The following is a 13,616-nucleotide window of genomic DNA, read 5'->3' on the forward strand; positions in this document are numbered from 1 at the left end:
CAATCAGAGACAACGATAGACAGCTGCCACTGATTAGGAACCATACTCGGCTCAACACAAAGAAATACAAAACATAGAATGGAACATAGAAATTTATCACATAGACTGCCCACCCCACACCCTGACCTAACAAAATAGAGAAATAAACCGTCTCTCTCAGGTCAGGGCGTGACAGATAGCAATAGCAACATAATGGTCCAGTAGAACAGAATGAACACGTTAGCATCAGTATAATACAGGAAGGCCTCATTTATAGTCCAATATTTACACCTGTATTGGGAGAGGGGGAGCAAGTTTTATGTAAAAGGATACATTACCAAAATCCTGTAGTATCCCTTTAAGGGTTTGTATCCCTTTAAGGGTCTGTCTCCCTTTAAGGGTCTGTCTCCCTTTAAGGGTCTGTATCCCTTTAAGGGGTTGTATCCCTTTAAGGGTTTGTATCCCTTTAAGGGTCTGTATCCCTTTAAGGGTTTGTATCCCTTTAAGGGGTTGTATCCCTTTAAGGGTTGTATCCCTTTAAGGGTTTGTATCCCTTTAAGGGTTTGTCCCCGTTTAAGGGCTTGTCCCCGTTTAAGGGTTTGTATCCCTTTAAGGGTTTGTCTCCCTTTAAGGGTCTGTCTCCCTTTAAGGGTCTGTATCCCTTTAAGGGTTTGTATCCCTTTAAGGGGTTGTATCCCTTTAAGGGTTTGTATCCCTTTAAGGGTTTGTCCCCGTTTAAGGGCTTGTCCCCGTTTAAGGGTTTGTATCCCTTTAAGGGTTTGTCTCCCTTTAAGGGTTTGTATCCCTTTAAGGGTTTGTATCCCTTTAAGGGTTTGAACGTGCAACACTCAGAGCCAGAGCTCACAGTTTAGGCCCATTTATCCACCCTCGTCCACAACGCCCTAGCAACACCCAAGCCTACTGGACGGTAATAGAGCCCTAGTGGTGGGTTTTTAAAGGCATCTCTCGACCTCCTCGGGACACGGACAGACGTCCAATTTGGAACCCACGGGTTCTATCAGAACTAGGACTACCGTTGTAACAGGACCGAGGCAGCTAATCACCCACGGGTTCTATCAGAACTAGAACTACCGTTGTAACAGGACCGAGGAAGTTAATCACCCACGGGTTCTATCAGAACTAGGACTACCGTTGTAACAGGACCGAGGCTGCTAATCACCCACGGGTTCTATCAGAACTAGGACTACCGTTGTAACAGGACCGGGGCAGCTAATCACCCATGGGTTCTATCAGAACTAGGACTACCGTTGTAACAGGACCGAGGCAGCTAATCACCCACGGGTTCTATCAGAACTAGAACTACCGTTATAACAGGACCGAGGCTACAGACGTGTTAATTATTCAACTTCTGGCTGCAGCCGACCAGAAACGAGCCTTTCTGTTCTGTTATGTTCTACATCGTTGTGTGTGTTTGTGTGTGTGTGTGTGTGTGTGTGTGTGTGTGTGTGTGTGTGTGTGTGTGTGTGTGTGTGTGTCTGCACAGTCTGAGATAAAAACAGTGTATTTGACTTATGTTAAACGAACGAGGACAAGTTTTGTCCATTAAAGGAGAGGAAACAGAGGGAGGGAGGCTCTTCTATGCAGAGACACACACTCACACACACACACACACACACACACACACACACACACACACACACACACACACACACACACACACACACACACACGCATACTGCATGTGATCTGTTCTGTGTTCAGTCGTGTATTCAATGAATGGCATCCCCCAAGAACAAACACTAGAAAACTGGAGGAGAGAGGAGAGGTGGAGGAGGAGAGGAGACGGAGGAGGAGGAGGAGAGGGAGACTGAGAGGAGTAGAGGAGAGGAGGAGATGGAGGAGGAGGAGGAGAGGAGGAGGAGGAAGAGAGGAGAGGAGATGGAGGAGAGAGGAGAGGAGGAGGAGGAGGAGAGGAGGAGGAGGAGGAGAGGAGGAGGAGGAGAGAGGAGGAGAGGAGAGGAGAGGAGGAGGAGGAGAGGAGGAGGAGGAGGAGAGGAGACGGAGGAGGAGGAGGAGAGGAGACTGAGAGGAGGAGAGGAGAGGAGGAGATGGAGGAGGAGGAGGAGAGGAGGAGGAGGAGGAGAGGAGGAGGAGGAGAGGAGATGGAGGAGAGGAGACGGAGGAGGAGGAGGAGAGGAGGAGGAGGAGGAGGAGAGGGAGGAGGAAGAGAGGAGGAGAGGAGAGGAGGAGGAGGAGGAGGAGGAGGAGGAGGAGAGGAGGAGGAGGAGGAGAGGAGGAGGAGGAGAGGAGACGGAGGAGGAGGAGAGGAGGGAGGAGAGGAGGGAGAGGAGGAGGAGGAGAGGAGACGGAGGAGGAAGAGAGGAGGAGGAGGAGGAGAGGAGGAGGGAGGAGGAGGAGAGAGGAGGAGGAGGAGGAGAGGAGACGGAGGAGGAGAGGAGAGGAGGAGGAGGAGAGGAGGAAGAGAGGAGGAGGAGGAGGAGAGGAGACGGAGGAGGAGGAGGAGACAGAGGAGGAAGAGAGGAGGAGGAGAAGAGGAGGAGGAGAGGAGGAGAGTGGAGGAGAGGAGAGGAGGAGGAGGAGACGGAGGAGGAAGAGAGGAGGAGGAGAAGAGGAGAGGAGGAGGAGGAGAGGAGACGGAGGAGGAGGAGGAGACAGAGGAGGAAGAGAGGAGGAGGAGAAGAGGAGGAGGAGAGGAGGAGAGTGGAGGAGAGGAGAGGAGGAGGAGGAGAGGAGACGGAGGAGGAGGAGGAGGAGGAGGAGGAGAGGAGAGGAGGAGGAAGAGAGGAGGAGAGAGAGGAGGAGGAGAGGAGGAGAGGGAGGAGAGGAGGAGGAGGAGGAGAGGAGGAGGAGGAGAGGAGGAGGAGGAGGAGGAGAGGAGGAGGAAGAGAGGGGAGGAGGAGAGAGGAGGAGGAGGAGAGGAGGAGGAGGAGGGAGGAGGAGGAGGAGGAGAGGAGGAGAGGAGAGGAGGAGGAGAGGAGATGGAGGAGGAAGAGAGGAGGAGGAGGAGAGGAGACAGAGGAGGAAGAGAGGAGGAGGAGGAGGAGGAGAGGAGACGGAGGAGGAAGAGAGGAGGAGGAGAGGAGAGGAGGTCTCTGTCTCTCTACCACTCAATCTCTCTCTCTCAACCTCGCCCTCTCTCTCCAACTCTCTCTTAGCTCTACCTTTCCCTATCCCTCTCTCCCTAGCCCTCTCTTTCTCCATATCCCCTCTCTCTCTACCTCTCCCTCTATCCCTCTTTCTACCTCTACCTCTCTTCCTCTCTTCCTCTCTACCTCTTTCTCCCTCTCTGTACATATCCCTTTCTCCCAATACAATTCACAGGGCTTTATTGGCATGGGAAACACATGTTTACATTGCCAAAGCATGCTCTCTCTCTCTCTCTCTCTCTCTCTACCTCGCTCTCTTCCTAGTCCTCTACCTCTCACTCTCTCTCTGCCTCTCATTATCCCACCTCTTTCAACCTCCACCATTGAAGATGGCACTGCAGTGAATTCCGATATTTAAAAAAATGTTTAAGGTAACTAATTTTGTTTGTACCATCGTTTCTCTGACATCATTTCCTCAGACTGAAAAAAGGTTCTGGAAATCAGAACAAAAATGGATACTTTCAACGAGTCGACACTTCTGAACGTTCTGCTTACTCTGGACCAGGCCCTAATCCCCGGGACTCTGGACGTTCTTCTTACTCTAGACCCTAATCCCCGGGACTCTGAACGTTCTGCTTACTCTGGACCAGGCCCTAATCCCCGGGACTCTGAACGTTCTGCTTACTCTGGACCAGGCCCTAATCCCCGGGACTCTGAACGTTCTGCTTACTCTGACCAGGCCCTAATCCCCGGGACTCTGGACGTTCTGCTTACTCTGGACCAGGCCCTAATCCCCGGGACTCTGAACGTTCTGCTACTCTAGACCGGCCTAATCCCCGGGACTCTGAACGTTCTGCTTACTCTGGACCAGGCCCTAATCCCCGGGACTCTGAACGTTCTGCTTACTCTGGACCAGGCCCTAATCCCCAGGACTCTGGACGTTCTGCTTACTCTAGACCCCTAATCCCCGGGACTCTGGACGTTCTGTTTACTCTGGACCAGACCCTAATCCCCGGGACTCTGAACGTTCTGCTTACTCTGGACCAGACCCTAATCCCCCGGGACTCTGAACGTTCTGCTTACTCTGGACCAGACCCTAATCCCCGGGACTCTGGACGTTCTGCTTACTCTGGACCAGGCCCTAATCCCCGGACTCTGGACGTTCTGCTTACTCTGGACCAGGCCCTAATCCCCGGGACTCTGAACGTTCTGCTTACTCTGGACCAGACCCTCAATCCCCGGGACTCTGGACGTTCTGCTTACTCTGGACCAGACCCTAATTCCCGGGACTCTGGACGTTCTGCTTACTCTGGACCAGGCCCTAATCCCCGGGACTCTGAACGTTCTGCTTACTCTGGACCAGGCCCTAATCCCCGGGACTCTGGACGTTCTGCTTACTCAAGACCGCCCTAATCCCCGGGACTCTGAACGTTCTGCTTACTCTGGACCAGGCCCTAATCCCCGGGACTCTGAACGTTCTGCTTACTCTGGACCAGGCCCTAATCCCCGGGACTCTGAACGTTCTGCTTACTCTAGACCAGACCCTAATCCCCGGACTCTGACGTTCTGCTTACTCTGGACCAGGCCCTAATCCCCGGACTCTGAACGTTCTGCTTACTCTGGACCAGGCCCTAATCCCCGGGACTCTGAACGTTCTGCTTACTCTGGACCAGACCCTAATCCCCGGGACTCTGGACGTTCTGCTTACTCTGACCAGGCCCTAATCCCCGGGACTCTGAACGTTCTGCTTACTCTGGACCAGGCCCTAATCCCCGGGACTCTGGACGTTCTGCTTACTCTGGACCAGCTAATCCCCGGGACTCTGAACGTTCTGCTTACTCTGGACCAGGCCCTAATCCCCGACTCTGAACGTTCTGCTTACTCTGAGACCAGGCCTAATCCCCGGGACTCTGAACGTTCTGCTTACTCTAGACCAGACCCTAATCCCCGGGACTCTGAACGTTCTGCTTACTCTAGACCAGGCCCTAATCCCCGGGACTCTGAACGTTCTGCTTCCTCTAGACCAGGCCCTAATCCCCGGGACTCTGAACGTTCTGCTTACTCTAGACCAGGCCCTAATCCCTCGGGACTCTGGACGTTCTGCTTCCTCTAGACCAGGCCCTAATCCCCGGGACTCTGAACGTTCTGCTTACTCTGGACCAGGCCCTAATCCCCGGGACTCTGGACGTTCTGCTTACTCTGGACCAGGCCCTAATCCCCGGGACTCTGAACGTTCTGCTTACTCTGGACCAGGCCCTAACCCCGGGACTCTGAACGTTCTGCTTACTCTGGACCAGGCCCTAATCCCCGGGACTCTGAACGTTCTGCTTACTCTAGACCAGGCCCTAATCCCCGGGACTCTGAACGTTCTGCTTACTCTGGACCAGGCCCTAATCCCCGGGACTCTGGACGTTCTGCTTACTCTAGACCAGGCCCTAATCCCCGGGACTCTGAACGTTCTGCTTACTCTAGACCAGACCCTAATCCCCGGGACTCTGAACGTTCTGCTTACTCTAGACCAGGCCCTAATCCCCGGGACTCTGGACGTTCTGCTTACTCAAGACCCTAATCCCCGGGACTCTGAACGTTCTGTTTACTCTGGACCAGGCCCTAATCCCCGGAACTCTGAACGTTCTGCTTACTCTGGACCAGGCCCTAATCCCCGGGACTCTGAACGTTCTGCTTACTCTAGACCAGACCCTAATCCCCGGGACTCTGAACGTTCTGTTTACTCTAGACCAGGCCCTAATCCCCCGGGACTCTGAACGTTCTGCTTACTCTAGACCAGGCCCCTAATCCCTGGGACTCTGAACGTTCTGCTTACTCTAGACCAGGCCCTAATCCCCGGGACTCTGGACGTTCTGCTTCCTCTAGACCAGGCCCTAATCCCCGGGACTCTGGACGTTCTTCTTACTCTGACCAGGCACTAATCCCCGGGACTCTGGACGTTCTGCTTACTCTAGACCAGGCCCTATTCCCCGGACTCTGAACGTTCTGCTTACTCTGGACCAGGCCCTAATCCTCGGGACTCTGAACGTTCTGCTTACTCTGGACCAGGCCCTAATCCCCGGGACTCTGAATGTTCTGCTTACTCTAGACCAGGCCCTAATCCCCCGGGACTCTGAACGTTCTGCTTACTCTGGACCAGGCCCTAATCCCCGGGACTCTGGACGTTCTGCTTACTCTAGACCAGGCCCTAATCCCTGGGACTCTGAACGTTCTGCTTACTCTAGACCAGACCCTAATCCCCGGGACTCTGGACGTTCTGCTTACTCTGACCAGGCCCTAATCCCCGGGACTCTGGACGTTCTGCTTACTCTGGACCAGACCCTAATCCCCGGGACTCTGGACGTTCTGTTTACTCTAGACCAGACCCTAATCCCCGGGACTCTGGACGTTCTGCTTACTCTGGACCAGGCCCTAATCCCCGGGACTCTGGACGTTCTGCTTACTCTGGACCAGACCCTAATCCCCGGGACTCTGGACGTTCTGTTTACTCTGACCAGGCCCTAATCCCCGGGACTCTGGACGTTCTGCTTACTCTGGACCAGCCCTAATCCCCGGGACTCTGGACGTTCTGCTTACTCTGGACCCTAATCCCCGGACTCTGAACGTTCTGCTTACTCTGGACCAGGCCCTAATCCCCGGGACTCTGGACGTTCTGCTACTCTGGACCTAATCCCGGACTCTGGACGTTCTGCTCTCTGGACCCTAATCCCCGGGACTCTGGACGTTCTGTTTACTCTAGACCAGGCCCTAATCCCCGGGACTCTGGACGTTCTTCTTACTCTGGACCAGGCCCTAATCCCCGGGACTCTGGACGTTCTGCTTACTCTAGACCAGGCCCTAATCCTCGGGACTCTGAACGTTCTGCTTACTCTAGACCAGGCCCTAATCCCCGGGACTCTGAACGTTCTGCTTACTCTGACCAGGCCCTAATCCCCGGACTCTGAACGTTCTGTTTACTCTAGACCAGGCCCTAATCCCCGGGACTCTGAACGTTCTGCTTACTCTGACCAGGCCCTAATCCCCGGGACTCTGAACGTTCTGCTTACTCTAGACCAGGCCCTAATCCCGGGACTCTGAACGTTCTGCTTACTCTAGACCAGACCTAATCCCCGGGACTCTGGACGTTCTGCTTCCTCTGACCAGGCCCTAATCCCCGGGACTCTGGACGTTCTTCTTACTCTGACCAGGCCCTAATCCCCGGGACTCTGGACGTTCTGCTTACTCTAGACCAGGCCCCTAATCCCCGGGACTCTGAACGTTCTGCTTACTCTGACCAGGCCCTAATCCTTTCGGGACTCTGAACGTTCTGCTTACTCTGGACCAGGCCCTAATCCCCGGGACTCTGAACGTTCTGCTTACTCTGACCAGGCCCTAATCCCCGGGACTCTGAACGTTCTGCTTACTCTGGACCAGGCCCTAATCCCCGGGACTCTGGACGTTCTGCTTACTCTAGACCAGGCCCTAATCCCCGGGACTCTGAACGTTCTGCTTACTCTAGACCAGACCCTAATCCCCGGGACTCTGGACGTTCTGCTTACTCTGGACCAGGCCCTAATCCCCGGGACTCTGGACGTTCTGCTTACTCTGGACCAATCCCCGGACGGCTACTCTAGACCCAACCCACTTCCGGACCCTAATCCCCATCTGAACGTTCTGCTTACTCTGGACCAGGCCCTAATCCCCGGGACTCTGAACGTTCTGCTTACTCTAGACCAGGCCCTAATCCCCGGGACTCTGAACGTTCTGTTTACTCTGGACCAGGCCCTAATCCCCGGGACTCTGAACGTTCTGCTTACTCTGACCAGGCCCTAATCCCCGGGACTCTGAACGTTCTGCTTACCTAGACCAGGCCCTAATCCCCGGGACTCTGAACGTTCTGCTTCCTCTAGACCAGGCCCTAATCCCCGGACTCTGGACGTTCCTTACTCCCCCATCCCCTCTGGACGTTCTGCTACTCTAGACCAGGCCCTATTCCCGGGACTCTGAACGTTCTGCTTACCTGACCAGGCCCTAATCCTCGGGACTCTGAACGTTCTGCTTACTCTGACCAGGCCCTAATCCCCGGGACTCTGAATGTTCTGCTTCCTCTAGACCAGGCCCTAATCCCGGACTCTGAACGTTCTGCTTACTCTGGACCAGGCCCTAATCCCCGGGACTCTGGACGTTCTGCTTACTCTAGACCAGGCCCTAACTCCACTCTGAACGCTCTGCTTACTCTAGACCAGACCCCTAATCCCGGGACTCTGGACGTTCTGCTTACTCTGGACCAGGCCCCTAATCCCCGGGACTCTGGACGTTCTGTTTACTCTAGACCAGACCCTAATCCCGGGACTCTGGACGTTCTTTTACTCTAGACCAGGCCCTAATCCCGGGACTCTGGACGTTCTGCTTACTCTGACCAGACCCTAATCCCCGGACTCTGGACGTTCTGCACTCTGACCAGACCCTAATCCCCGGGACTCTGAACGTTCTGTTTACTCTAGACCAGGCCCTAATCCCCGGAACTCTGGACGTTCTGCACTCTAGACCAGGCCCTAATCCCGGGACTCTGAACGTTCTGCTTACTCTGGACCCTAATCCCGGGACTCTGAACGTTCTGTTTACTTGACCAGGCCCTAATCCCCGGGACTCTGGACGTTCTGCTTACTCTAGACCAGGCCCTAATCCCCGGACTCTGGACGTTCTTCTTACTCTAGACCAGGCCCTAATCCCCGGGACTCTGGACGTTCTGCTACTCTGGACCAGGCCCTAATCCCCGGGACTCTGAACGTTCTGCTACTCTGGACCAGGCCCTAATCCTCGGGACTCTGAACGCTCTGCTTACCTGGACCAGGCCCTAATCCCCGGACTCTGAACGTTCTGCTTACTCTAGACCAGGCCCTAATCCCCGGGACCTGAACGCTCTGCTTACTCTTGACCAGGCCCTAATCCCCGGGACTCTGAACGTTCTGGTTACTCTAGACCAGGCCCTAATCCCTCGGGACTCTGAACGTTCTGCTTACTCTAGACCAGGCCCTAATCCCCGGGACTCTGGACGTTCTACTTACGCTAGACCAGGCCCTAACCCCGGGACTCTGGACGCTCTGCTTACCGACCAGGCCCTAATCCCCGGGACTCTGGACGCTCTGTTACTCAGACCAGGCCCTAATCCCGGGACTCTGGACGCTCTGCTTACTCTGACCAGACCCTAATCCTCGGGACTCTGGACGTTCTGTTTACTCTAGACCAGGCCCTAATCCCGGGATCTGAACGCTAAGCTTAGTCTGGACCAGGCCCTAATCCCCGACTCTGGACGTTTGGTTACTCTGGACCAGGCCCTAACCCCCGGGATCTGGACGCTCTGCTTACCTACCAGGCCCATCCCCGGGACTTGACGTTCCCCCTTGTTATTCTGGACCCTAATCCCCGGGACTCTGGACGTTCTGCTTACTCTGGACCCTAATCCCCGGGACTCTGAACGTTCTGCTTACTCTGGACCCTAATCCCGGGACTCTGGACGTTCTGCTTACTCTGGACCCTAATCCCCGGGACTCTGGACGTTCTGCTTACTCTGGACCCTAATCCCCAGGACTCTGAACGTTCTGGTTTACTCTAGACCAGGCCCTAATCCCCGGGACTCTGGACGTTCTGCTTACTCTGGACCAGGCCCTAATCCCCGGGACTCTGGACGTTCTGCTTACTCTGACCAGGCCCTAATCCTCGGGACTCTGGACGTTCTGCTTACTCTGGACCAGGCCCTAATCCCCGGGACTCTGAACGTTTCTGCTTACTCTGACCAGGCCCTAATCCCCGGGACTCTGGACGTTCTGCTTACTCTGGACCAGGCCCTAATCCCTGGGACTCTGGACGTTCTGCTTCCTCAGACCAGGCCCTAATCCCCGGGACTCTGGACGTTCTGTTTACTCTAGACCCTAATCCCCGGGACTAAGGACGTTCTGCTTACTCTGGACCAGGCCCTAATCCCCGGGACTCTGGACGTTCTGGTTACTCTGACCAGGCCCTAATCCTCGGACTCTGAACGTTCTGCTTACTCTGGACCAGGCCCTAATCCCCAGTACTCTGGACGTTCTGTTTACTCTAGACCCTAATCCCCGGGACTCTGGACGTTCTGCTTACTCTGACCAGGCCCTAATCCCCGGGACTCGAAAAGAGGAAGCGGCGGCGAAAGAGAGGCAGTTGAGGCGGCATCCTGACGAGATTCTGTCGGCGAGAAATAGACCCCCATTGCCCGCTGTTCTATTGGTGAACATGGGGCTCCAGAGTGGGGCATGCGGTCTAAGGCACTGCATCTCAGTGCTGGAAGCGCTCACTACAGACACCCTGGTTCGATTCCAGGCTGTGTCGCAGCGGTCTAAGGCACTGCATCTCAGTGCTGGAAGCGTCACTACAGACCCTGGTTCGATTCCAGGCTGTATCGTAGCGGTTCTAAGGCACTGCATCTCAGCGCTAAGAGGCGTCACTACAGACACCCTGGTTCGATTCCAGGCTGTATTGCAGCGGTCTAAGGCACTGTATCTCAGTGCTGGAGGCGTCACTACAGACACCCTGGTTCGATTCCAGGCTGTATCGCAGCGGTTCTAAGGCACTGTATCTCAGTGCTGGAGGCGTCACTACAGACACCCTGGTTCGATTCCAGGCTGTATCACAGCGGTCCCAAGGCACTGTATGTCAGTGCTAAGAGGCATCACTACAGACCCTGGTTCAATTCCAGGCTGTATCGCAGCGGTCTAAGGCACTGTATCTCAGTGCTAAGAGGCATCACTACAGACCCTGGTTCAATTCCAGGCTGTATCGCAGCGGTTCTAAGGCACCGCATCTCAGTGCTAAGAGGCATCACGACAGAATCCGTTTGACCTCATTTTTACCAGCATTTCATCCTATGCAACTACAGGCGACGAAACCCTCGATCCCCTTCACTTCACACACAGAGTCGCTCAACATGGAAGTGGTCAGATGAAGTGGATGCTAAACTACAGGACTGTTTTGCGCCTGATGCTATGACAGGCTAGTGGGTTATAATACAGCTAGCTAGCATCTGATGCTATGACAGGCTAGTGGGTTATAATACAGCCAGCTAGCATCTGATGCTATGACAGGCTAGTGGGTTATAATACAGCTAGCTAGCATCTGATGCTATGACAGGCTAGTGGGTTATAATACAGCTAGCTAGCATCTGATGCTATGACAGGCTAGTGGGTTATAATACAGCTAGCTAGCATCTGATGCTATGACAGGCTAGTGGGTTATAATACAGCTAGCTAGCATCTGATGCAATGACAGGCTAGTGGGTTACTATACAGCTAGCTAGTGTAACCGACGTGAAATGGCTAGTTGGTTGCGGTGGTGCGCCGCTAATAGTGTTTCAATCGGGTGACGTCACTCGCTCTGAGACCTTGAAGTAGTCGTTCCCCTTTGCTCTGCAAGGGCCGTGGGCTTTTGTGGCACGATGGGTAACGATGCTTCGAGGGGTGACTGTTGTTGATGTGTGCAGAGGGTCCCTGGTTCTAAGCCCAGGTTGGGCCGAGGAGAGGGCCGGGAAGCTATATTTCCTGGATTCATCCGGTAACATTGAGGAGTAAACCGCCAGTCACTGGCTTCATTAATAAGTGCCACAGTGACCGTACGTACATACCTCAACCAGAAGCCATGGGTTACAGGCAACATCCGCACTGAGTTTATTATTAAGTGTAGATTTGCCGCTTTCAAGGAGGACACTAATCCGGACGCTCATAAGAAATCCCGCTGCGACTTTCCCGCCGACGAGCCGATCAAACTGACAAAGCATCAAATTACATGACTAAGATCGAATCCAGCTCTTAGATGGATATGGCAGGGCGAAACTATCACGGATTACCAAGGGGGAAACCCAGCCGCGAGCGGCCCAACGACACGAGCCTACCAGACTTGGGATGGACATTTTTTAACCTTTTTTTATTGACTGTCGGAGTACTGTAGTACTACCCTGAATAAAAAGAAGAAGCTATTTTTAGAACACAAGACCTGCCACTGCAAAACTAATATGTGTTTATCTATGTCCAAACCGGGTACAACAATGTCTAATTTATCATAACCATAACGCATAACGAATTCTAGTTGCACAATTGCCCCATTGCCCCCACCTGGTTCCTCTCTACTCAGTACAGCCAGAAGAGGACTGGCCACCCCTCATAGCCTGGTTCCTCTCTAGGTTTCTTCCTAGGTTCTGGCCTTTCTAGGGGAGTTTTTTCCTAGCCACCGTGTTTCTACACCTGCATTGCTTGCTTGTTTGGGGGTTTTAGGCTGGGTTTCTGTAACAGCACTTTGAGACATCAGCTGATGTAAGAAGAGCTATATAAATACATTTGATTTGATTTGATTTGCTATATATTCAGTCAATAGAAAATAAAAAATAAGTGCCATTTTAAGATTCATTTATTGAAGCTGTAATTATCAACTGGTGAAAAATTGTGGAACACAAGCTTTTAAATTTAAATGTAAAATCCCTGATCTCAGCAGTGTGGCCCTCGTTTGGAGAAGCCAATGGCATATTGGCTTGTTTTGTTATAATTCAGCAGACAAGACTCTCTTATATCCCCAAGCCTCCCCTGTGTCGCAGTCAAGACACACCTATTTTTTTATAGTGGAAAAAACACTATGTAATCTAACAAGAAAGAAATATAACAGAATAGTGTGAAGTGATGGATTTCTCCACATCTGGGAAAAGGTATTCCACATCTGGGAAAGGTATTCCACATCTGGGAAAGGTATTCTCACATCTGGGAAAGGTATTCTCACATCTGGGAAAGGTATTCTACATCTGGGAAAAGGTATTCTCACATCTGGGAAAGGTATTCCACTCTGGGAAAAGGTATTCCCACATCTGGGAAAGGTATTCCCCACATCTGGGAAAGGTATTCCCACTATTCTCACATCTGGGAAAAGGTATTCTATTCCCATATCTGGGAAAGGTATTCCCCACATCTGGGAAAAGGTATTCTCACACCTGGAAAAGGTATTCCCACATCTGGGAAAAAGGTATTCCCACATCTGGGAAAGGTATTCCCACATCTGGGAAAAGGTATTCTCACACCTGGAAAAGGTATTCCCACATCTGGGAAAAGGTATTCTCACACCTGGAAAAGGTATTCCCACACCTGGGAAAAGGAATTCCCACACCTGGGAAAAGGTATTCCCACATCTGGGAAAATGTATTCCCACATCTGGGAAAAGGTATTCCCACATCTGGGAAAAGGTATTCTCAGAAGAAGAAGGAATCATTTTGAGAAAAAAACGAGGCTTAATTTTGTCGAGGTTGAAAAGTAAACATTTTCACTGGTTACAAAACGTTACATTTTTGTTTATTCTTCCTGTTCTTGGAACGTTCGATATGGACTGACAACGCTGTATGGGGTTAAATTAGCGGCAGGACATCTCTTTGATGAGTAGGACATACCCTACATTGCTCATCTCATATGTATATAGTGTACTCTATACCATCTACTGCATCTTGCCATCTTGATGTAATTAAATGTATCACTAGCCACTTTAAAACTAGCCACTTTATATAATGTTTACATACAC

At 52.7% G+C, this 13,616-nt stretch overlaps 1 protein-coding gene across 1 annotated transcript in view; it reads right to left on the reverse strand.

Annotated features, from left to right (window-relative positions):
- LOC123743348 (voltage-dependent calcium channel gamma-3 subunit) overlaps positions 1-13,616 on the reverse strand; it is a 72,321-nt gene that overhangs the window by 37,198 nt on the left and 21,507 nt on the right. The window lies entirely within an intron of this gene.

This window comes from Salmo salar, chromosome ssa06, assembly GCF_905237065.1.
Source record: "Salmo salar chromosome ssa06, Ssal_v3.1, whole genome shotgun sequence".
NCBI lineage: Eukaryota > Metazoa > Chordata > Actinopteri > Salmoniformes > Salmonidae > Salmo > Salmo salar.